This window comes from Herpailurus yagouaroundi, unplaced genomic scaffold, assembly GCF_014898765.1.
Source record: "Herpailurus yagouaroundi ecotype Mexico unplaced genomic scaffold, PumYag 161, whole genome shotgun sequence".
NCBI classification, from domain to species: Eukaryota; Metazoa; Chordata; class Mammalia; order Carnivora; family Felidae; genus Herpailurus; species Herpailurus yagouaroundi.
Genome location: NW_024412402.1, coordinates 11,451,844 through 11,474,561, shown reverse-complemented (window position 1 = coordinate 11,474,561; position 22,718 = coordinate 11,451,844). Strand labels below are relative to the sequence as shown.

The window sequence follows — 22,718 nt, the reverse complement described above, 5'->3', positions numbered from 1 at the left end:
GGGACTGAAGGCTTAAGGCTTTCTTTTTCCTGCCTCCACACTAGTATTTGATAGGCTTCCAATTTTCGAATTTTTTGCCAATCTGAGGGGGTAACATGATACCTTCTTTTTTTTTTTAATTTTTGTGGGTTTTTGTTTTTTTTTTTTTTTTGAGAAAAAGAGAGCGGGGGAGGGGCAGCTAGAGGGGGACAGAGGAAGCAGGCTCCACACTGACAGCAGCGAACCTGATGCGGGGCTTGAACTCATGAACCGTGAGATCATGAACTCAGTGTTCAACCAACTGAGCCACCCGGGTGCCCCATACCTTCTTATTTTAATTTGTGTTCAAGAAATTAAGTAACTCTTTATATAGCCATTAGCTCTTCAAATGGCCATTTCTATGAATGGCCTTGTTTGTATCCCTCTTCCCTTTTTTCTCTTAGAAAGATTAGCAGTTCTTTGTATATGCTGCATATTAAACCTTTGTCAGTTTTTAGACTTCCAAAAATATCTACTCCCAGTCTGTTACTCCTCTGTTAACTTTGTTTATTCTGGTTTTTTTTTTTTTAAACAAAAGTCTCTAATGTCGGTGTGATCAAATCTATTTATTCTGTGCCTTATGGTTTGCGTCTGGTTATTTTTTAAATCTTTTCAAAGAAACGCTCACTTTGAGGCTCATAGTTATTTTTAATACGTTTTTCTTCCATTTGCGTTTATAATTTTACTTTTCACATTTAGGTCTTTCTTCACTTGGGAATTTTTAAAAATCTAGTGTTGAGTACCAATCCAATTTAATTCGTTTCCAAAACAGGGAACCATCTTCTTTTCGATGACTTTTGCTAAATAATTCATTCTCTCACTATTTGTGATGCTACCTCTCTCAGAAGGTGTTCCCTTGTATTTTGTGGTTTTTTGTTTGTTTGTTTATTTTCATTTAGACTTGTTTTTATTCAGTTTATTTCTGTGTCTACGTCTGTTTCTGGTCTCTTATTCTGTTCCTCTGCCTTATTTGTCTGTTCCTATGCCAAGAACACACTGCTTTTTATTATTACGCTTTTATTGTAATCAGTTTGATTATCAGCAGAACAAATGTTGCTTCTTTGTTGCCTCTTTTTTAATTGGATTAGCTATTTGTGGACCTCAATTCTTCAGTAGAAATTTTATACTCACTTTGTTAAATTCCCCCCAAAATTCTTGCTCACTTTGAATTTAATTGAATGTAGAAATTAATTTGGAGGCTAATAGACATCCTTCCAAAATTAAGTCATCCCAAATGTGGATATAGTATTTCTTTTTATTTAGGTCTTTCATTTAATGGCTTTCCTAAAGTTTAATGCTTTTTTTTTTTTTTTTTTTTTCCACTTTGTGATCCTGGGCCTTTGTTGTTAGTGCCTGAAGCCCTTGTGATTTTTTCACTGCTATTGTCAGATACAGGTCTACTGTCCTCTCCGGGATCCTGGGAGGGTCCTAGACATGTGTCTGTGCATTGCAAAATTGCAAAAGTAGAATATTTTAACCACAAGATTTTAACCACAACTGGTCCAGACTGCATTCTCCTCCACCCCAGCTTCCCTCCACGGCAACACGGGGGTGCAGATATCTTTTCGAGTCAGTGTTTTCATTTTCTTCAGATATATACCCCGTAATGGAATTACTGGATGATAGGGTGGTTTTATTTTTAACTTTTTGAGCAAACTCCATAGTGTTTTCCATGGTGGCTGCACCAGTTTGCATTCCCACCAGCAGTGTAAGAGGAGTCCTTTCCCTCCAAATCCTATTAGTCTGTTCAGGCCTTCTATTTACCTTGTCTCTGTTTCAGCATATTTTCCAGAAATCTGTACATTTCATCCCGGTTCAAATGTATATACTTGCATATACCTGTTTATTGTTCTAACATTATTTTTATATTTAAAAATTTTAGTTCTACCCCATAGTCTTTCTCCCTGCCCCTGGGAGAGACCCTTTGATGCTCCACAGAGTTGGGTTAATTCTGTAGTTTATTTTAAAATCTGCTCTCTTGTTTTCTTGATGTTTATTTTATGGGTCTTTTCAAAGTTGTTTATTTTGTCTTTTCAGGGAAATTTTTGTTTTTAGTACTCATTTATGCTGTTTTTGCTGTTCTTGGCATTCTTCTTTATTTCTATTCTAATCGTTATTATTCTCTTTTTGCTTATTTGGGTTTTCTCTACTGTTGTTGTTTTTTTTTATTTTACTTTATTTACTTTACTTTCCTTTTTATTTTACTACATTTACTTACTATATTTGTTTCCAGCCCTTCTTGTTTTCTAAATTTGTTTTTAAGGTTTATTTTTGAGAGAGAGAGACAGAATGTGAACAAGGGCGGGGCAGAGAGAGAAAGAGGGAGACACAGAATCCGAAGCAGGCTCCAGACCCTCAGCTGTCAGCACAGAGCCCAACGCGGGGCTTGAACTCCTGAACTGCAAGATCATGACCGGAGCCGAAGTCGGCCACTTAACCAACCAAGCCACCCATGCGCCCCAGCCCTTCTTGTTTTCTGATAGATGTATTTAAAGCTATAAGTTTTCCTTGTGGGACTACTTTAGCTGTAGGACATACATTCGGTCATGCAGAGCTGTTTTTTGACCTTTAATTCTAAGTAATTTATAATTTCCCTTAAGATTTTCTCTTTAGTCCAAGGGCTATTTGGTAGTATGTTTTTATTTTTCTCACGTGCAAGACGTTTTGGTGATTTTGGTTTGCTTTGGTTTTGGTCTCTTCCCACCTCTTGTCTCTCCTGACTGCTATCATGTTGACATTATCTGGAATATAGTTCCAGACTGTGACATGTATTCATCATCTATTCAAGCAATAGTCAAATAAGAAGAATAATACATTCTCAGTCTTATTTTTGGTATCTTGTATGTGCTCCCTTTTTTTTTAATCACTAGAATACATTCTGCATACATCTTTATGCCCCTGTTCATCGTTACTTCGCCCCTATTTATAGGTAAATAAATATTTCGCTATATACAAACTTCAGTAGTTTCTGGATATCACTCGGTTGTCCTATCACGACACTCTGGCTCTCCTTATCGGCAGGTGATCTACGTGGAGGTTTTCTCTCTGAGATGCACTTAAATGTCTCCATCATGTATCTGTGAATGAGGTTTTTTTCTTCTTTATCTTGTTCAGCACTCTCTTATCCCTTTCTCTCCGAACGCGTATATGTCCCTTTCATTCTGGGAAAAGTTAAGTCACTGTTTCTCCTAGTAGTTTCTCCTGTGTACTCTTTGTATCTTTTCTCTTCTCCGTGATAGACACCTATTAGTGGCTGTATTCCTGTCTTCCGCGTCTCAATCCCTGGGAGAGATCCTTGAGAGTTACTGATCCTTGTATGCTCCACAGAGTTGGGTTTGGTCGAACGGATTATGTAACTGGGCTTCAGCCCCAGAGCGTCTCCCTCCACCCCTTTGGCTCTGACAAGAGTCATGAAGGAGTGATTCCCACTCATCCTCCTCCCCACGGGCTGGGTGCTGGTGGAGGAGGCGTGAGGAGCTGACACTGTGCCCATCCCCACCCCCTCCTCCTTGTCCAGAGAGGCTCAGGTAGGACAACAACATGACCCTCACTAGGTCTCACGGCTGGAGCGGATTTTATAGTCTACAGAGGGTTTGCCCACCCTCTGTATCTTACCTTGACAGCTCTTCTTTTTCTTTTTCTTTTTTTAGTTTATCTATTTTGAGCGACACAGGGGCAGTGCCAATAGGGGAGGGGCAGAGAGAGAGGGAGAGACAGAATCCCAAGCAGGTTCCGTGCTGCCGGGGCAGAGCCTGACACGGGGCTCGAACTCACGAAACCGCAAGATCATGACCTGAGCTGAAACCAAGAGTCAGATGCTTAACCTACTGAGCCACCCCGGCGCCCCATATGACAGCTCTTTGAAGTGAGCAAGCAAGGGATTGCTCATTCCTGTTATATAGTCAAAGACACTGAGGCCCAGCAAGGTGGAGTCATATACCAAAGGCTGCACTGTGACCTTGAATTGGTGGTCTCAGGAGGACCGTCCTCTACCACCGCATGCCAACGTATCGTGGTTACGTGGGTGTACACACACGCACAGATGTGCGTTCACATGTGAACACGCATGTTTAAATGTCATGGTGGAGGCTTCCTGGGCACAAGAAGTCAGTGTGAATGCCATATGCAGGGGGAGCTGTCTCCCTAAGCTGGGCCCCCGCGGCTCCATACTGTTGCCTGGAAGAACCATCCACCCCCATTATCGGCTGTCCGATCCTTGTACTCTCTCCACCCTCGCCCAGCCTCCCCCTCCAGAAGAGCTGCTCCTCCCGGGCTGAGATCTCCAACAGGCTGTTCTTGCTTCCAGAAGAGCTCCGTGGGCACGGGGCAGCGGTCCAATCCCACAGAAGCCGGCCCACTCCCACTGCTGCGTGCTGGGCTGCGCGCTGCTCGGCCCTCTCTTCCCTTCCTCAGTGCAGACAGCAGGCAGCTCACCTTGGGTCCAACCTGCGTCTCCACTAAAGAAACAGCCCCTCTTCTCCATCTGAATTCAACAGGATGCCACCCCCCACCCCCTCCCCAGAGCTCTCATCTCCTGATGGCCATTTGCTCATCAGGGAGAACAAGGCTCATTCCCTCTATCTACAGGTGGTATCCGGGGGGAAGCCTCGCTCGCCTCTCACCTCTCTCTACTCTAACAGAGCCGTAATCCACAGGCCACAGCAGCGAGGGGGGAACCAGGGCTACCTTCATTGCTGTCAATTTTCCAGCTGGGCTTATCTGCGCCTTCACATGGTGTTCTCTTGTCAGAGGGGCCGGGGGCTATATGTGACAACCAGGTTAAATCAATGCTGCCTCCTCCCCATCCCCCTGCCCCCCAATTCCCTGTCCTTTTGCTGAGGACACCGGAGCGGCTCCCTGGCTTCCGCAGAAGATGCTGGTGTATTGTGACCTGTCCTTCTTTGATTAGTGTCTTACTCAAAATGCCTGGGGCTATTTCTCCACAGAGAGAAGGGGAGATGGAGAGAGAGAGAGAGAGAGCAGAAACAAGTCTCCCCCTTTCCCCTTTGTTGCCTGAGCCTCTGGCTCTGGAAAGGTGCTGCCTGGGGGAGGCAGGACTGCAGGGAGCAGGGTGGGGAGATGGTGTAGTGTGAAGTCAGGGAGACAGGAAAAGGAGAACCACAGAGGCCAGGAGTTTTGAGGACTGTGAGCTTAGGATCGAGGTTCCCAGACGTTGATTCATAAACCTTTCCCAGACATCCCATGATTATCCTCTTCGTGCCACCATGGTGGCCTCTCCAAGCTCCGGTAGTAGGAGTTGGTAAGACAGGCTTTGTATATTCTCTCAGGCAGGAGAAAACGTGTGTCCCGGTGGCCCCAGTTGGTGAATGTTCGGTGCTACGGCACCCGAGGTCCTAGATCCTGGTCCCACAGGGACCCTCTGTGGCTTCCACGAACACAAGCGAAACACACCAGACCCGAGAGCCATCAGACAGATGAGTGCCAAGGAGTCCTGGAAGGGAGTGTGGCCCTGTCCACGTGAGCCCTTCTCCATGGTTGGAAGAACAGCTCAGAATTTGCTGACTCCTCCTTGAAGTCATTGGCACCCTCCAGTTGTCTTATTCAACTTGTCCGGCAGTCCCACGTGACAGTTAGTGTTGTTTTCATTCTCCAGACAAGGAAGCTGAGGCTCAGGAGGCCAGAGGGCTTTCTCAGGGCAACATCCAGCAAGCTGTAGAGCCCAGACTCAAAACTGGATCTCCTGACGCTGGTGCCAATAATCCCGCCATGACTCAGCTAGAACGGACAGTAGCCAAAATGGTGGCCATTCTTGAGGTGTGAGCCGCTCAACTTGCAAGGCATGTCAAGAGCAAAACAATCAGGAAGGAGGAGGTACATCCAGCCCTCCCAGACACGTGTGTTTTGACGCTTTTGTTTTCCTTCCCAGGTAGTCATGAACTAAGCCGGCTCGTGGTAGACACGGTCCCTAGCGAACGACAGGTACAATGCAAATTCTTACGCACACTCACCGCCGACCGACACCTGCAACTTTGTGTTCCAGCATTCCCTCTCTCACCCCCGCCCGCATCCCCTGGGAATCTATTCAAATCTAGTCAACAGAGCAGCAAGGAGGAGAGAAAACCTATATGAACACTGTATTTCTCTTCGTCTCCCTCCTTGTGGAAACAAAAGAGAAACCATGCAAAGCCTCATCCGATATTCACTAGGAATCATCCTGACATGATCCCAAGAACATGAGTCCTTTTCAAACCCGCGGTCCCAGTGTACCCACTCCCTCGACTGAGCGCAGGCGGAGCGGGCCGTGTGCGGGGCTCCGTGGCTGGCAGAGGCACTCGGTGGTAAGGCTTAATTATGATTCATGGAGCTGCGTTGTGAAGATGGTTTAAAGCCACTTAATTAGTGTAGGAATATACCGCCATAATTATCCTGAAATATGACCTAATTAACCTATGGAAAAGCCAGGCCCACTGCTTGGGAATGCCGGAGACATTAATAGCCTATTAATACACTCAGTCTGCTTTCTAGCACAGCTTTGGGGGGGACACAGGGCTGGGGGGGGGGACACAGAGGAGAGTAGGGTTTGCCCTGAAGGGTGGTGATGTTTTTAAACTGTGTGAAGTGGGCAGGGAAAGGAGAAGGGAATGATATTTACTGAGAGCACCTATTATGAGCCAAGCAGTGTTTTTAATCTGTTCCTTAGTTAATCCTCAAAACAACCCTTTGGGATAGATATTCAAGTTCAGAGAAGTTCCTTAACTAACCGAGGTCACACAGCCAGGAAGTAGCTGTAATGGAATCCATTCCCTAGGCTGCTCCAAAGGCCATGCTCTTCCTGTTATTCGTCACTGCCTTTGGCAGACACAAAAGACTCAGGGAAACGGACAAAATAAAGAAAAGAGGCTCTTTCAACACGAAGGAGTTGACATCCCTCCAACGTTTTAGAAAAATGGAGCCATTCAAGCTTCCTGGAGGCAGGTTCAAGGTTACAAGTGTGCGGTGCAGGTTGGACACTGCAAAACCCTAGGAATCCCCATTCACATAGGCTGCAGTGGGAATGATGTCCCACTGTAGAGCGCCTGTATGACCTGGGAGACCGCCCGATGTGCCTCTTTAAGTTCCCTCCCCGCCCAAGTCACCGACCCTGGCTTTGAGTCCAGATATGGGCCCAAAGCCAGAGAAGCCACCTCTGGGATAATCCTTAACAAAGCAAGATTTGAACCCAGTCCTCCCCAGGAAAGACCCCGGCGCCCAGGGTCACTCAGGCACCAGGATGAAAGTCCAGAGCCCTCCAGGGGGAGCCCAAGAGCCAGACTTCCGCTTCAGAGCCTGTCTGGCCAGCAGGTCGAGGAATATTCCAACAACGTCCTCATTCTTCCCTGATCAAAGGAGCTTGGATTGAACCTGCTGTAATCATCCGTCGGGGAGTTTGCTTAAAATTCCCCTAATTACGGGAGAGCAGAAAATTGCTACGCCTCAGACTGAATAGAGAAATCGAAGGCGCCCTGCTCCCAGCTGCCTGGGGAGACAAGCCAGGATGGGAATAGAAAGGCTGGGAGAGGCAGGGGGGCGACGATGGGTGGCAGCGACAGGAGGGAGAGCCAGGAAGGGGGAGAGGAAGGGAAGGAGCCTGCCGCAAGGGGGGTGGGCGCGTGGTGGCTGGCTCAGGCGGGGCGCGCCGCGGCCCCCGCAGAGAGAACGAAGCCAGGATGGGGGTTGGGGGGCAGCCATGTAAGGAAGACTTAGCCAGAATGCCCCCTCCCATGGCATGAGCTAGTTTTCGAAAGAGGCCTGGGGAGCCCATAACTCTTGCTTAGTTTAGAAAGTAGATTCTGGAATGTCTTCCCTGTCGGGAGAGGGAAAGGAAAGAGGAGATGGACAGGTCAGGGAAGGCGGCCTGCCTCCAGGCACCCTCTCTGGTCCCTGTATTGCTCCAGGCACATTGAGGGGTCTAGAGGGAGGAGGAAGCACAGGAACCCTGCCCTTGGGGAGTCTCACTCTGATGGGGGAGACTGAGTCAGCACCCCACCCAAAAGTAAGGCTCAAAGAAACCCTACACACTCATGCCCAACACATGATGGCCCTGAACTACAGGAAGGGGATCACAAGGTCCTGAAGGGGCTGGAGTCAGAGGGGAAGGTTTGCTGGGGAGGCACATGCTGGGCAGGAGAAGAGAGGTGGAGAAGCAAGGATGGGACAAGGGAGGGAAGAGTTTGATGGAGCCCTGCAGAGTACATTACCACTTTTTAGTTGGGGGGGGGGGGGGGGAGGAAGGCCTAGGGAGGGGAAGTCACATATCTAAGTCACACAGCTCATCAGTGGCTGAGATGGGGCTCAAGCTCAGACTTCAGACTCCTAGTCTGTGCATTACACCCCCATGGACAGGAGCAACAGGGTGGGGAGGAGTGGTCAGAAGGTGGAATGCTGGAAGGAAAGCCAAGGCCCTTTCACGGACTACTCCATGTTGACCACAAGGGACGAGCAATATTCTCAAGGTCCCCCTTTGCTAGCACTGCGCTGCCCCATCAGTGAGCTCCCCGGGCTCCCCACCCACAACAGCGTGGAACAGGCTGATGCTCCTGGCTGCCCTCACGCTTTCCCAAGGGACTTCTCAGCGCCTCACTCAAGTCCCTGCGGGGGCCGCAGCTTTGGTTGTCTGACAGCCTGGCTGCCCTACTGTATCTGTCCCAATTTCCGGGGTGGTGGGATGGGCTGAGACTTGGGGGGTTGCAAGCTACGGAAATCTACTCAAACTGGCATTTAGATAAAAGGAAAAGTTTGCTAAAAGGACACAGGAGTGTCTGGTAGGCGGGAACGTGGCCAAGCGTGAGTCAGGACTAATATCAAGGAACCAGGAGTTCCTGCTGCCCATCACACCCTTCTGCTTCTCCTTGTGCATCTGGGCCGACGTCAAAACTCACAATGGTCATCATGGCTCCCAAGCCCACGTGTAATAAACAACGGTGTCACGAGACAGTTTCTAGGCCCTATAATACCCCAAAGATAAATTCTGATTGGCCCAGCTCTGCTCGGGTGCCTGTTCTAATCCAGTTGACCTCGGTCCAGGGGGTTGGGTCACGCTGAACAAATGGCTGCCGTGTGCTCACCACTGCGTGTGAGCAGGACGATTCAGGAGCCACAGTGAGTCAGACAGTAATGCCACAACGGTCAAGGCAGTGGAAATATGCTTGGGTAGTGGGTGTGCGGTGGACAGGCCTGGGGGCGGAGACTCGGGCTTACCTGTCTCAGCAGGTGCTCTCAAGGCAGTCAAGGCCTCCACCTGAAGCCCAGTGGTGAGTAACACACATTCAGTGTTTCAGACACCACAGCTTGGGAGGCCAGCTGCGGCCGAGGCAAATCCTCAGGTGGGAAAGTTAAGAGCAAGGGGATTCGGCCTGGCCCCTGGCCCTCAGTGATAGGCCAGTGTATGAAGGCTGGAGTCCTGGCACGGGGCCTGCCAGGAAGGCGGGCCAGCCTCTTGGGCTCCAGGGTGGTTATCCAAGGCTGGGAAACCTGTACTTTAGAAACTTGACTATTTTCATGCTGTTTGTATTTTCTGTAATTACTTCCCTTTTGTTCTCCCTTAGTATTTATGGAAGTCCTTTGTGAAAATGCCAGCAGATCCCAGCAATGCTAAGACGAACCAGCAAAGGGGTTTGTGTCTCTTCCTGGGCTCAAGGTAAAAGAGACACATCCTGGAGCCTGGGAGTGGAGGTGGCAGGAACCTGGCCAGGAGGACAAGGGAGGGGCAGGGAGGGGGGACAAGAGCTGCAGCTGAGAGGCTCCTCTTCCCTCTTCCCCTGGCCCAGCTCTTTCTCAAAAATGGGGAACCCCTGGACTTCCTCTGAACAGTCTGTTGTCCTGAACTGACAGAAAGTGTCAGTGCTGCCCACTTCCTGTCTGCCCCATCTGGGGGCCAGCCAAGGCCACCCTCGGGCCAGTCTTGAACATGAACTCCTGAGGAGCTATGCCCCTGGATGCTCCTCAGGTGCGGGAGCAGGGACGGGGATCACACAGGTGCCAGCGCAGAGGAGGGGGCCTGCCCCGGGACCCAGGGAATGGGAATCCGAGCACCCAGGACAAGCTCTCCCTTGATCCTGGTCTCCAGCAGCATCCAGGTCTTCCTCCAGGTTCAACTTCCCCAGCCCTGACATTTTGCTGGGTGCTACCTTAAAACTCTGCATGGGCATCGGCAGGGGCAGGGAGGCGGGGGGGGGGGCTCAGTTTATCCCTGGGTTCAGGATTCTTCCCTGCACTGGAGAGATGGACAAAGCTCTGGTGTTAAGAGACCAGAGGTACCCCTGTGGTTTCTAGGGGGCCATAAATAAAGGTCTAAAGTGGTAGAAAGGACCAGTGATAGAGTCACGGAGAACTTTGCCCTCTGATATTAAGTTACTTGTAAGCAAATTATCACCAAAGCATCCGTGGAACATCCTGGCCTGCCCATCCCTCTCCCCACCATGGCCGGTCCTGGCCAGATGGAGCTGCCCTGGGTGGCTGAGCAGCCCCCACAAGCGAGGTGTCCGCAGGCAGAGAAGCAGCAACGACATGGGACATTAGGTGCTGATGGCTCTGCCGAGCAAGAGAATTGCAATTAAGGATGCAATGTGTCCCTCTGGGGGGCTGTCAGACAAGGATCCAGAACAAGGGTCTGGAAGCTGGGGGCTTAGCAAAGCAGCTGGGGTGGGGAGTCAGGCAGAGGGGAGCCAGGACAGGCCTGTGGAGGTCCTGCCTCCACCGTCTCAGCAAGTCCATCGACAACAACAAAACACCACCACCTGCCATTTACTCGGGGCCCAACATGCCCCCGCTAGCCGGTGGGGGAGTGCCGTTATCCCACTTTTCCAGATGAGGTAAGGAAATGGAGGATTGGAGGTTAGGTCACTTGTCTGGAGCATACAGAGAGCGGAGATGAAACTCAGGCCCAGCTCCCCTGGGCGCCAAAGTCAGGGCTCACAACCACCCCAACCTCCCCCGACCGGGCCCACTTGGTGCCCGGGGCCACGACAGCACTGCCCCAGCTCAGGGCTTGAGGTTTCAGGTGGGTGAAGCCCTAAGGGGATCGAGACGCCCTGGCAGCCGCACGGTGGACACCATCTCTCCACCTTTTTGTGGGGGGAGGAAGGGGAGGAACATCTGGCTTGGGTGACACGCGGAGGCCATGACGTGGCAGACCCGGGGAGGTGGGAGGTGAGGAGGGGTGCACACGTCACCTCGAAGCCCGTGTCTGAGCTCCCCACCTACCTCGCTCAGACCTCCCACTTTGGGGAACCCTGCTTCTGGTCCTCCCACCTTGGGCTCTCTGTGGTGACATCACCATGGCTGACAAGCTCTTCCTTATCTATACCAAACACGCCTGAAGGAGGGGCACCTGCGCCGCTCCCCCAGCCCTGCTTATTTGCACCCACCCGCCCCCCCCCCCCCCCCCCCCCCGCCCAAGAGGGACTCTGAAGGTCAGGTGATATGTGGGAAGCAGCCTGGGAAAAACTGAGCCCCTTTTGGGAGCTGATCATACCACACACACTCAAGATGGAGGATGGGAGGGAGCAGGTGGGTGGGGCGAGACGGGGAAAACGAAATGAGAGAAAGATGACAAATGAGATGCTCCAATGCCCCCAAACCAGGCAGGGGTGCCTCATGGCAGCAACGCTGACCTGGGGATCAAGGAGCAGCTGAACGGGGGCTTAGGGCCAGAGAGACAGAGTCATCTAGTCTTGGCTCAGACCTGTCCCCTCGGGCTGGTCTTTGAGCCTGTCCTGGAAACACACGCCGCCCATCTGGGGCCTCGTTCCATCTGGTCAGAGCCCAAGGAGGTGAGGAATAGCTGGGCTCCGAAGCTGCCCGCACTTGGTGTCACTAGTTTGCTGGGAAAACCTGGGTGCCTGGAGCCTGCAGAACTCACTCCTGACAGGAAGAGAGTGGACTGGAACCCCAAGAGAAGGGGGGAGCCTGGGGGTTCAGGAAGGGAGGACAACTCAAGACAATACCCTACTTCACCTACAGCGCCTGCCCCTTGATTCCCACCGGCCCAAACTTTATCCTTCAAAACCCCACAGAAATGCCACATCTTCCATGAAGCCTTCCCTGACCTCCTAATGAAGTCTGCCCTCTCCCTCTTTATCCCCACCGATCTCCTGAACCTCGTCCCTTTCTTCCTTGCCTTGTGCCAACCGGACTCAATGTGCAACTCTACGGGGCAGGCCAGCTCTGGCTTATCACACCATTATAAGAGCTCTGGAACAACTCGGGTAAGTTGTTGATGGAGAGGAGGGGTTCAATACTGAGCTGGACAGGTGGCAGAGTGCTCCGATCAGAAGACACAGGAGGGATTCACGAAACAGCAGCTGAAATGAGACTCAAGAGGGCCACTGCTTGCTCCCTGAAATCCAGACTGCATTTGGGGGTCGAACAGAAAAGAAGCCTGCTTTTCCAGAGTCCTGGGGAACCGAGAAACCAAATGTAGCGCCCTCACAGGAGGGGCAAGCACGGACTGCTGGGAGAATAAGCTGGAGGGGAAAAGTGCCCCCACCCCCCATGTGGTCCTGGTAGTGGCTGTGGCAGAAATAAAATCACTTGTGTGTTTAACAATTGGGTTTCACTTCAGTTCTGCTTGCATCTTTAGAAGTTCCGTGTGCTTTTTGAAACCTTCCATTTTTCTCGTTATTGTGTTCATGTTTTCCTCTTCAGTTCTGAGCCTATGGAGCATATTTGTAATCCCTGCTTTACCATTCTTGTCTGCTAGTTCCACCATCTTTCTTATTTGGTGGGGACTGGGGGGGGGGGGTCCTGTGTCTGTTGCTTGGTCTGTTTTCTGGTTACAGTTCATGTTTTCCTTTTTCTCTGCATGATTTATCATTATTATTATTTTTTTTTAAACTTTTTTTTTTAATTTTTTTTTTCAACGTTTATTTATTTTTGGGACAGAAAGAGACAGAGCATGAACAGGGGAAGGCAGAGAGGGAGACACAGAACCAGAAACAGGCTCCAGGCTCCGAGCCATCAGCCCAGAGCCCGACGCGGGGCTCGAACTCACGGACCGCGAGATCGTGACCTGGCTGAAGTCGGACGCTTAACCGACTGCGCCACCCAGGCGCCCCTCATTATTATTATTATTATTATTATTATTATTATTATCATCATTAGGTGATGGATATTGTGAATTTCACCTCGGGATCTGGACTTTGTCATATGGTTTTAGAGAGAACTGGATTTCGTTCTGGCTCGCAGTTATTTGGAATCACTGTGATCCTATGAAACCTTGCTTTCAAGCTCTACTGGGTGGGTCCAGAGCAGCCTCTGGCCTCTGACTAAGCTCACATCCTTCTGAGGACTGTATCCAATGCACCACGAGCTACAAGCTCTCTCCACCCTCACAGGGACAGATCAGAACCATCCCCAGCTCCTGTGTGAGCTCAGCAATTGTTCAGCCTTCTGCTTTCCGCCAGAACCTCGCGGTGCTCCACCCCAATTATGCCCAGATCAGTGCTCAGCTAAAGTTTCGCGGACCCTTCTGCAGATTTTCAGAACTCTCCGTGGACAGGTGCACCCCGCTCCAGTGTTCTTCTTTACGGATTCTAGCCTCCTCAGTCCCAGTCTCAATCCCCAAACCTGAGTCTTCCCAATTCAGCCCCTGGGCTCTGTCTGGGATCCCTGCTCCTTTGCTTTGGCCTGGGGATAAACTGATGTGAAAGTAGGGCCTCTCTTCTCCCAGGGACCACCTTGTGCCACTTGTGGCCTACTATCTGAAAGTAATGGTTTTAGGTATTTTACCCAATTTTCCATTGTTTTCATCGGATGTACAGTTGCTGGAGCAGTTACTCCTCTACGGGAAGAAGGGGAAGCTTCCTGGTCAATAACTGTTCGTTGGGGAAATCTCCTAGGAGAGCTCAGGTGTGCCCGAACCTGCTCTAGGTGCAGAGGATAAAGCATTGAACTGAATGGACAGAATCTCTGCCCTCAAGGGGCCAACAGTCCCGCGGGGCGGGCCCGCCCCCCCCCCCAGCCAATAAACAACAGAAAAACATAATAGTCATGCATCATGTTAGAAGGTGAAAGTTCTATGAAAAATAGAGCACTATGGGAGAGAGAGAGAACTGGGGAAGGGATCGGTGTTTCAGAGTGCTCAGGAAGGCCTCACTAGGAAGGCAAACTGAGCAAAGTCCTAGAGGAAGGGAAGGCGTGAGCCCCACATTCAGGCCTGGCTCACTCAAGGAATAGCGGGGAGATCAGTGTAGCTCTGGGGGTTCAAGTGACAAAGACACAAGGTGAGAGAGACAAAGGGGAGGGGCCAGACTACGAGGAGCTCCCACAGGCCCCAGAAAGAGAGCAGACGGCTTACCGTCATTATCCAGATAAGAGAAGGCAGGAGCTCGGGCCTGAACGGTGGCCACAGAGCTGGTGGAAGTGAACTCAGAAGATTCCGGGTGTTAACGTTGAAGGACAGGATGAGAAAGAGGTCACGGATGACTCCTCAGTTTTTTGACCTGATCAGCTGGACGGGTAGAGTGGCCATTGGCTGATATAGGGACGGTTGCTGGCTAACAGGTCTGCGTGCTGGGGGCAGTCAGTCTGAGTGTGGATGTGTTAGGTCTGAGATGTGTGCTAGACAGCCATGTGCAGGTATCCATTGGGCGGCTGGACTCTGGTTGAGAATTCAGGTCCAAGGCAGTACGGAGGGAATAAGGCTGGGGAGGGAACCCACCCGGGAGGTCTGGCCTAGTGATACTTGAAGGTCACCAGAGAGCACCCCGAGGACTGTGCTCCACAGAACACCCTTCTGCCTCCACAGAGTGGGGCAGGGGCTGGCAGACCAGGATGGACCAGCTCATCCCTCCTCTAATTCCAAGAAAGTTGGCCCAAACCACTAAGGGCTGCCAGGTGGCATCAGTGCCCAGGGGCCACACTCCAGGACCCCCGGGAGAGGCTGCATCGGCGACTCTGTCCCCCAGGGCCCATCTTTGCTACTTCACAGGCTGCCTGGCTCCCATTCGTGACTCTGGACGACAACACTCGCTGCCCTTGGCCCTAGACTGGCTCACCCTGATACCCTGCTCTTGACACTGAGCTCCCCCCAACTCTGCCCGGTCGCTCCGAGCAGGACACCTGTTGGCTGTGCTTCCCAAGCGGTCCCTGCTACACCTCTTACTCCGGGCTCCCTCCACTCTGCGGGGTGGCGGCAGCTGGGGTATGACTCAGAGGAAGCCCTCTCCCATCCCCAGAGAGGGAAGGTCCAACAGCCCCGGGATCTGAAAGTCCTTCCAGATATCTAGCCTCCAATCTCATCATTTCAAACTTTGCCCTTTCATCTAATGCTCTCCACCTGGAACAGATGGGCCCTCAGCCACCCCTTCATTTCCTTCTCCGTTTCTGCTCCCGCTTGGGCATTCTCCCTCTGTTCTTCAGTGTCTCCCGCACCTTCCTCACCCCGACTGGTGCCCCCGCCCCTGCTCTCTCACCTCAGTCCATCAGTGGATCGTTCTTCTCAGACAGTTAGTTTAGGGGAGTGTAGAGAAAACCCTTGCTGACTCTGGTGAACGTCCTTTTTCCCTCTTCACCCTGGGGAGGCCAGGAATCAACTCGATGCCTCCAGAGTCCTCTCTGCTCCAGATGGATCCCCTCCCTCAGACACCTCCATGACCTCCCTGCATTGTCCTGCGCCGTCCTCGCATCGTCCTGGCTTGGCCGGACAGGCCCACCCCTCAGGAGATGAACATCTTCACCTCCACAGTGACGGCTCCTCCTGTTCCCCCGCCCCCACAAACACACACAGGCACACACACACACACACATGCACGCACACATGCACACACGCACACACACATACACACATGAGCACACACACTGCTCCTTAAGTGATAGCGAGGGCACTGGCCAAGTGATCCATAGCTCCTTTTTCTTCTGCTGCTGCGGTAAAATATGGACAGCGAGAACCGCGGGAGAAATGAGGCATGAAAATTAATCTGCTTTACAATCCTCATGAATATTTAAAAGCTGATGAATATGTAACTACATTTCTTTTCTCCTCCATTAGTGTCTGCTTTTGAGTTACTCTATAGCTCCCTTTGGTTCCTTTGGGGGCTGGTTGGCTAGACTGATTTTTAAATTGGTTTTACAGGTGCCTATAGCTCTCGGGTTCCCCCCATCCCCAATCCGGAGAAGAGCATTTGTCCCTTTAAAATTCCTTAGAAAGGCCTGGCAAAGAGAGACACAGAGAACCCCCTCCCAACCATGTACCATGGAAGTCCAGAGGGGAGGACAATGCTTCAGAGAAGACACTTCACAGTGGGACTCACAGAGCACACAGAGCAAACCACCTCCTTCTACCTGGGCCTCAGTTTCCCCTCACTCTCCACATCGTGGGTCTTTCAAGGCCTTACTGCAGGGTGGCCCCGAGAAACCAAGAAATCAGGCAGCAAACCGGTACTTTTTGCCTACTCAGAAGAATCCAGCATTAAGCTAATTGTTTGGTACTTTGCAACCATCTCCTGGACCCTGGACCCTGGACCCAGTTCCTTCGTCTAGAACCACCCTTGGAGCGTGTGGGTCATCCCCTGGCCTATCCTCCCTGCCACTTCCTCTTTGGCTACTCTGGGAGTCTGTCTCCCACCCACTCCAACCATCTGAACCAGGCGGGGCAAGGGAAGGCTGCTCACCCACCTACCCACAGCCATCAATCACCCCAGAGCAGAGCAGAAGGAGCAGCGGGGCATCTTCCCAGAGCAGCAAGATTTCTCCTGGGGCCTGAGGCAGGATCCAGCGCTGAACCGGTATCCTGTAGAGGGAAGGCTGGGTCCCTGATGGGGGGAGGAAGGCACCGTGGGGTGGGGCAATGAGGTGTGGGGAGCCACCCAACCTGCCAAGTTCCAGAACACAGCCCAACCTGGGTGAGGATGTGCAGAGCGTCCTAAAGTCCTGAGGCCGTCCAGAGAATTCCCGGTTCCATGATTAGCACTTGGAACTCCAAGTCAGAATGGAACACGGCTATCTCCCGGAGGGTTCACCTGCCCATACCTGTCTGGGCTCTCCTTTCAACCTTCATCCTACACAGAGCTTTGCAAAGCATTCCACGCCCTGTTTTGATCTTATTTCCTCCCTTCTAACAATCCTCAGAGCCTCCTCGATTTCTGGCTTATCAATGTCACGTCCGACCTTTTACCTCAATCCCCAGCTATCCTGGCCCCTCACCCACCTCAGTTCTCCACCCCTAGGCCCATCCAAGCTAACATGCTCACCGTCCCAAGCCTTTCACTTTCTGCCCCTGGCCCTCTGTTCTGCCTCTACTGCGCCTGTCATTTCCTTCCTCCCAGACTCCACTCAGAAGTGCCTCCAACAGGAAGGCTTCCTTGGTTTAACGCGGCCCTACGGAACAACCCTGTCATCTTCTCCAGTTCCCGGGTTTTCAGTGTGGAATCTGCAGGGTGTTCATTGGCACCATTTTCACGTGCGTGCTGCAGGGGAAGGGCAGTCTGTCACACCATGTCTTTTAAAGAAGACCTGCTCACGGACCTGCTCACGCAGATGGCAATCAGCGTCACAGCTTCCTCCCAGAATGGCGGCTCAGCTGCAGCACCAAGTCTGTGGAAATACTCAGCGGGCCCGTCTCACTGGCTCATGCCCATGCCTTCAGATCAGCTTCACTCCCCGTCTTGTGCCAGGCCTGTCCTGCTGCAGGCGCTTCCCAACGCGGGGACCCAGGCCTCCTCCCTCTCCCCCTCCCTCAGCTCCCGCCCTGCGACCTCACACACAGCATCCGGAGTGACACCAGGCTAGCGGGTGGCGAGTGACCGGAACAGAAATACTGCCCCACTTGGGAGACAGAGAAGGAGCTCTGAAATCCAAGTCATGAAACCAGGCTGTGGACAGGGCTCTGCCCTGTGATCTGAACCAAGCGACTCAGGTTTTCCTTATTCAAGCAGGGATAAAGATCTGTCCCTACGTGAAAGGTGGATGGAGAAAACCAAATGTGGAAATGCTTTGAAAAGTACAGAACACTATATAAATATTGGCGCCTCTGCTATTATAATAATCGTGAACAATAAACTGCTATCATCGTTACCATAAACGTATGGCATTCCCCAGCGCCCCCTACTTCAAAAGGATCCTCTCGCTGAGCCCCCTCTTGCTCGCCTTCCCCTGGCTGGGGGAGGGACGGGGGTGCCCAGCTGGATGAGTGCCCGTCGGGATCGGCAGCTCATTATCCACGATAGGTTCCCCAAGCGGCAACGTCACCTTCAGCCCCTGGCCTCTCCGCTCCGCTCCCGAGCTGCCTCAGCAGCAGGAACAAGAGCGTGCCTTGTCAGACAAGCCCTGCATCTCCATAGAACATGCTCCAAGCATAATTACCCATCGGAGAAGTGCGCAGGCCCCGCCCTTATCACAGAGCTGCCGCCACCACTGGATTCCTGCTGCTGCGGCAGCTGAAGGCTGAGCTGCCCTGGACCTCCGAAGCCAGAACACTTCTCCAGCTAAGCAGGGCCAGGTAGAGCCAAGCCCTAGGAGGCTCCCCGGGCCCTGGCTGTGAGTAGCTGGGAAGCCTCCGGTGGCCCAAACAGATGTTGAGCCTGGCTTCACCACTCCCCAAGTTAGTCCCCACCCGCCCATCTTGAGGCTCCCTCTGGATGGGGGATATGTCCACCCTAGGCCCCCTATTTCCTGCCTGTGGCCCCTCTGCCCCGGCCCTGACCCCCCTCCTTGGACTTCCCACCCTCCCCTACTCCACTGCTCCCAGAGACTAAGGGGTCACCTACAGTGCTTGAAGATACAGACAGGCAGTTAGAGTGGGTCCCGTTCCCTAGAGCCAGGTGCGGCGTAAGGCAAGAGAGGTGCCACCTCCTTCCTCCTCCCCCCTCCACCTACAAGCCTTCCCCAGGGAAACCACTCCCAGATAATCCTCTGGAAAGATGTGCCATTCCTGCCTCCCCCACATCCCGCCAGGCTGCTACGTGACTGACTTCACACCATGAATATCATTTCTCCCACCGTCTGGGCATTCCATCGCCAAGAGAAATGACCCAAACCCCTGGGTCCAGCAGAGGTCTGCGTTCTCCACCTACCTGTCTCTAGACGGTGACCATGTCTTAAAGAGATGGGGAAATTGAGCCCTGAGTTGGGCACTTGACTCCTTTCATTCATCCCTCTGAGTGGGGCACAGGTTTGAGGGTGAAAGAGAACCGGAGGACATCTGGAGGCCCCTGGGATGCAGCCCTCCCAGCTAGGCTGTCAGAAGGACCAGGGACACCTAAGGTGCTGTTTATCCTTCTAGGAGTTCCACCGTATGGGAGCAGAGGCTCTGAAGGAGGCTGATTCTGCACTTGCTCCTACTCTGTGGAACCCCCTCTCTCCCTCCATGCACCTTCTCACATCCTACCCTCTGCTAGCCTGAGCGCAGGGCAGGGCCTGCAGGGGCCATGCTGTCTTCTCTCAAGCCAGATGTGGGTTTCTCCAAGCAGCCCCAAGCCTATTCTGGGACCCTAGATCCCTGCCCCCCAGGGATACCCTGCCTAGTGCCATCTCAGGACTTCTGGGGGTTTATATCTCAAATCTAACCCCAGACTAAGTCAGACCCTTCCATCCAGGATTGTAAGACACCCATAGCACCCCTCGCTCTGAACCCTGCATCCTGAGTCTCATCCCAGCTCTTCCCCACTTGAACTCCACAACTGCCGTAGTGACAGCTCTATGGGTAGGATGCATTGAGACAAATGGGGCTGTGATTAGCTAGCCATCAATATCTCTTAAAGGCCCATTCTCTCAAGAGCTGGCAGGTCCCTCCAGTCCCCCGCCTCCCTGAGCCAAGCAGAGATTCCCCAGGGCAGCTCTAGCCCCCCCTCTTTCTTTCTCCTTCCCTTCCTGCTCTGGCCATATCAGCCAGATGGATTATGTCTTATTTCTTTTGGATTTGGCTGCAGGAACCAAACAGCATTTAAGGCTATTGATTGTTCAAAAGGCCAAGTGTATAATGTACCAGAAAATTAGTTTGGAGTACCCGGCAGGAGAGCAGTTCCACTCTGGCCTCAGATTTACTCTGTTCTGGTGGGCCAGGAGGGGCATGGGGTGGGGGCCAGTGTACTTTTCAGTGTCTCCAGGAAGTTCTAGGAAGTCAGCCTCTCCTCGTGGCCAAGCTGGGGCCTTCTCACCATCTAGTCTACCCAGGTGAGCTACATTATAGCAATACCCCTCCTTCACTTCAACCCCCATCCATTCATTCCCTCCAAATGGACACACACACACACACACACACACACACACACACACACTGGTTTTTAAATGCCTACACATACGCATGTACATGAGATAGTCCCATGCTCACCGACAGGGCATGTCACACACACTCTCACCTATGCACATATGAGACGTTCTGTGAGTCCCAATAAAAGCCTTTCCCTTTGTCTAAAGAATCTGGTGCTTAGAAGCATGACACAAAATAGGTGGTTACTAATGTTTACTCATCTCAGCTGAATGGAGGCAGAACCATGGACAGTTCCCCAGCCCCTCCATGTGCCTGCCCTGGGATCAGTTAGTTCACCTGACCAAAAACAGCCCCAGCTCACATCCAACTGGAGTCACTATTGGTAATCACGATAATGGCTTTCATTTTTGAGCACCTATTATGTACCAGTCACAAGCCAAACTCTTTGTATGAATCATCTCATTTGGTCCTCACGATTTCCCAGGTTGGAGTTATTATTACTGCACAGATGACAGAACTGAAGCTCACAGAAGTGGAGTAATTCTCCACAGTTTTCATTGATCTTATCTAAAATAACAAAGGCAAGGGCACAACTTCAGGGGGCCCTGTTAAACTGTACAATCTCAGGACGCCTGGGTGGCTCAGTCGTTTAAGCACCCGACTTGATTTCAGCCCAGGTCATGATCTCATTGTTCATGAGATGGAGCCCCATTCAGGGCTCTGGGCTAACAGCACAGAATGAGGTTGGGATTCTCTCTCCCTTTCTCTCTGCCCTTCCCCTACTCATGTTTGTTCTCTCACTCTCTTTCTCTCTCTCTCTCTCTCTCTCTCTCTCTCTCTCTCTCTCTCTCTCAAAATAAACATTTTTAAAAATAAATAAATAAACTGCACAATCTTCATATGACAGTAACTTCACCAGACAGGTTTTCCCTAAAAGGAGAAGAGGAGAGATTGACGTGTGTCAGCCCATAGCAGCAACCCCTCAATGTCAGCCCGTCACGTATTTCCCATCTCCACCACAGCCAGCCCCAGCTGGTTTGATGCAGACAGGAAGTGTATGCTGCGTTGGTGTTCAGCAAAAAAGTGAGCAGGTATTCCTGAAGCCTGAGAATCAAGCCCAGTCAGGGCCAAAGTCACGGAAATCTTGCAAAGAGGACACTTCAGAGGCTCAACGAAGTGTACAGAAGTGAGATGATGTCCAAGGCAATGGTATCTCACAGACTTCCCAGGTTTAAAGAAAGGAAGGTAGGGGCACCTGGGTGGCTGAGTTGGTTAAGCGACCGACTGCGGCTCAGGTCATGATCTCACGGTTCGTGGGTTCAAGCCTCGCGTTGGGCTCTGTGCTGACAGCTCAGAGCCTGGAGCCTGCTTCGGATTCTGTGTCTCCCCCTCTTGCTACCCTTCCCCTGCTCATGCTCTGCGTCTCTCCATCTCTCAATAATAAATAAACGTTAAAAAAAATTTAAAGAAAGGAAGGTAACCAGGACATTGCCAAAGGCAACTGCCCAGCCCCTCTCCTGCCCTCCCTGAAGCCAGTGAAAATACTGAGAAAGGTAAAAGATTTAGTTCTTTTTGAAGAACATTTTCAAGCCATCTTGAGAATGATGGCTGAATTGTCCAGCTAAGGCAAAGAAACAGACTCCTGTAAAAAAACATGATATTGTTTCGTAACAGATTGAGCCACACTCTTGTCATGGACAGAAGAGAAATCATTTCTATTTATTGTGTCTTCTAGATAAAGTCAGACTAAGCAACACCTTTGGCAGGAAAATATTCATCGATTGTCACTGATGCCCCAGCTGACCCAAGATCAGAGAGTCAATGTATCTGCCAGGGGAACTCCAACTCCCCAGGCCCACAAAGTAGCTCAAAATCATGAGAAAAGGTCATGCGCCATCTGGTTGTGAGCATCATTGCCCACCTTTCTCTCATCCCTTCCCCATCAAATAGCCACTCCAGCTTTATTTCACATGTCAAGATTCTGAGGCATTCAAGAAATCTTTTGTACAGCACATAAGCTGGGACCTGTGGAACCGTGAATGTCTACACTACACTTCCCTGAGAAATGTTTCAAAAGGTAGTGAGCCAAAGTGGAATCACCTATTTTGTTGCCTTACCTTGTATTTCAGGGTTGAATCCAAATGACCTTAGGGTATTTCCAAAGATACAGTTCACCCTAAAAAAAAAAAAAGATAAATATTCACCAATAGTCAAGACCAAATGCCACAGGGGGTTTCCAAAGGTGCCGACAATGTGACATGATGGGCATAGGTATCAAACTTTCTAAGCGGGCCACACTGAAGGAACCACACGCACTTGGATGTGGAAACTCTGATGTGTGAGAGAAGAAGTTAGTCTAATTTTTTCTTGTCACATCAGCAGCTATCCACTAGCTGTGGATCCAACACTTTTCTTTTTTAAGTTTATTTCTTTATTTTGAGAAAGAGACAGAGAGCACAGGAGCAGGGAAGGGGCAGAGAGAGGAGAGAGAGAAAATCTCAAACAGGATCTGCACTGTCAGCACAGAGCCTGATGTGGAACTCAAACTCACATA

General features: G+C 51.3%; 1 long non-coding RNA gene across 2 annotated transcripts in view; it reads right to left on the bottom strand.

Moving 5' to 3' along the window:
* The window catches only part of LOC121035522 (uncharacterized), a 107,535-nt gene extending 85,193 nt beyond the window's left edge, over positions 1-22,342 (bottom strand). Inside the window, exon 1 of one of the 2 annotated variants that reach the window (XR_005792927.1) lies at positions 22,282-22,342. This is a non-coding gene — a long non-coding RNA (uncharacterized LOC121035522). The remainder of the gene's footprint in view (positions 1-22,281) is intronic. The other variant, XR_005792928.1, reaches the window with a different exon arrangement.
* Between the last annotated feature and the right edge of the window lie 376 nt (positions 22,343-22,718).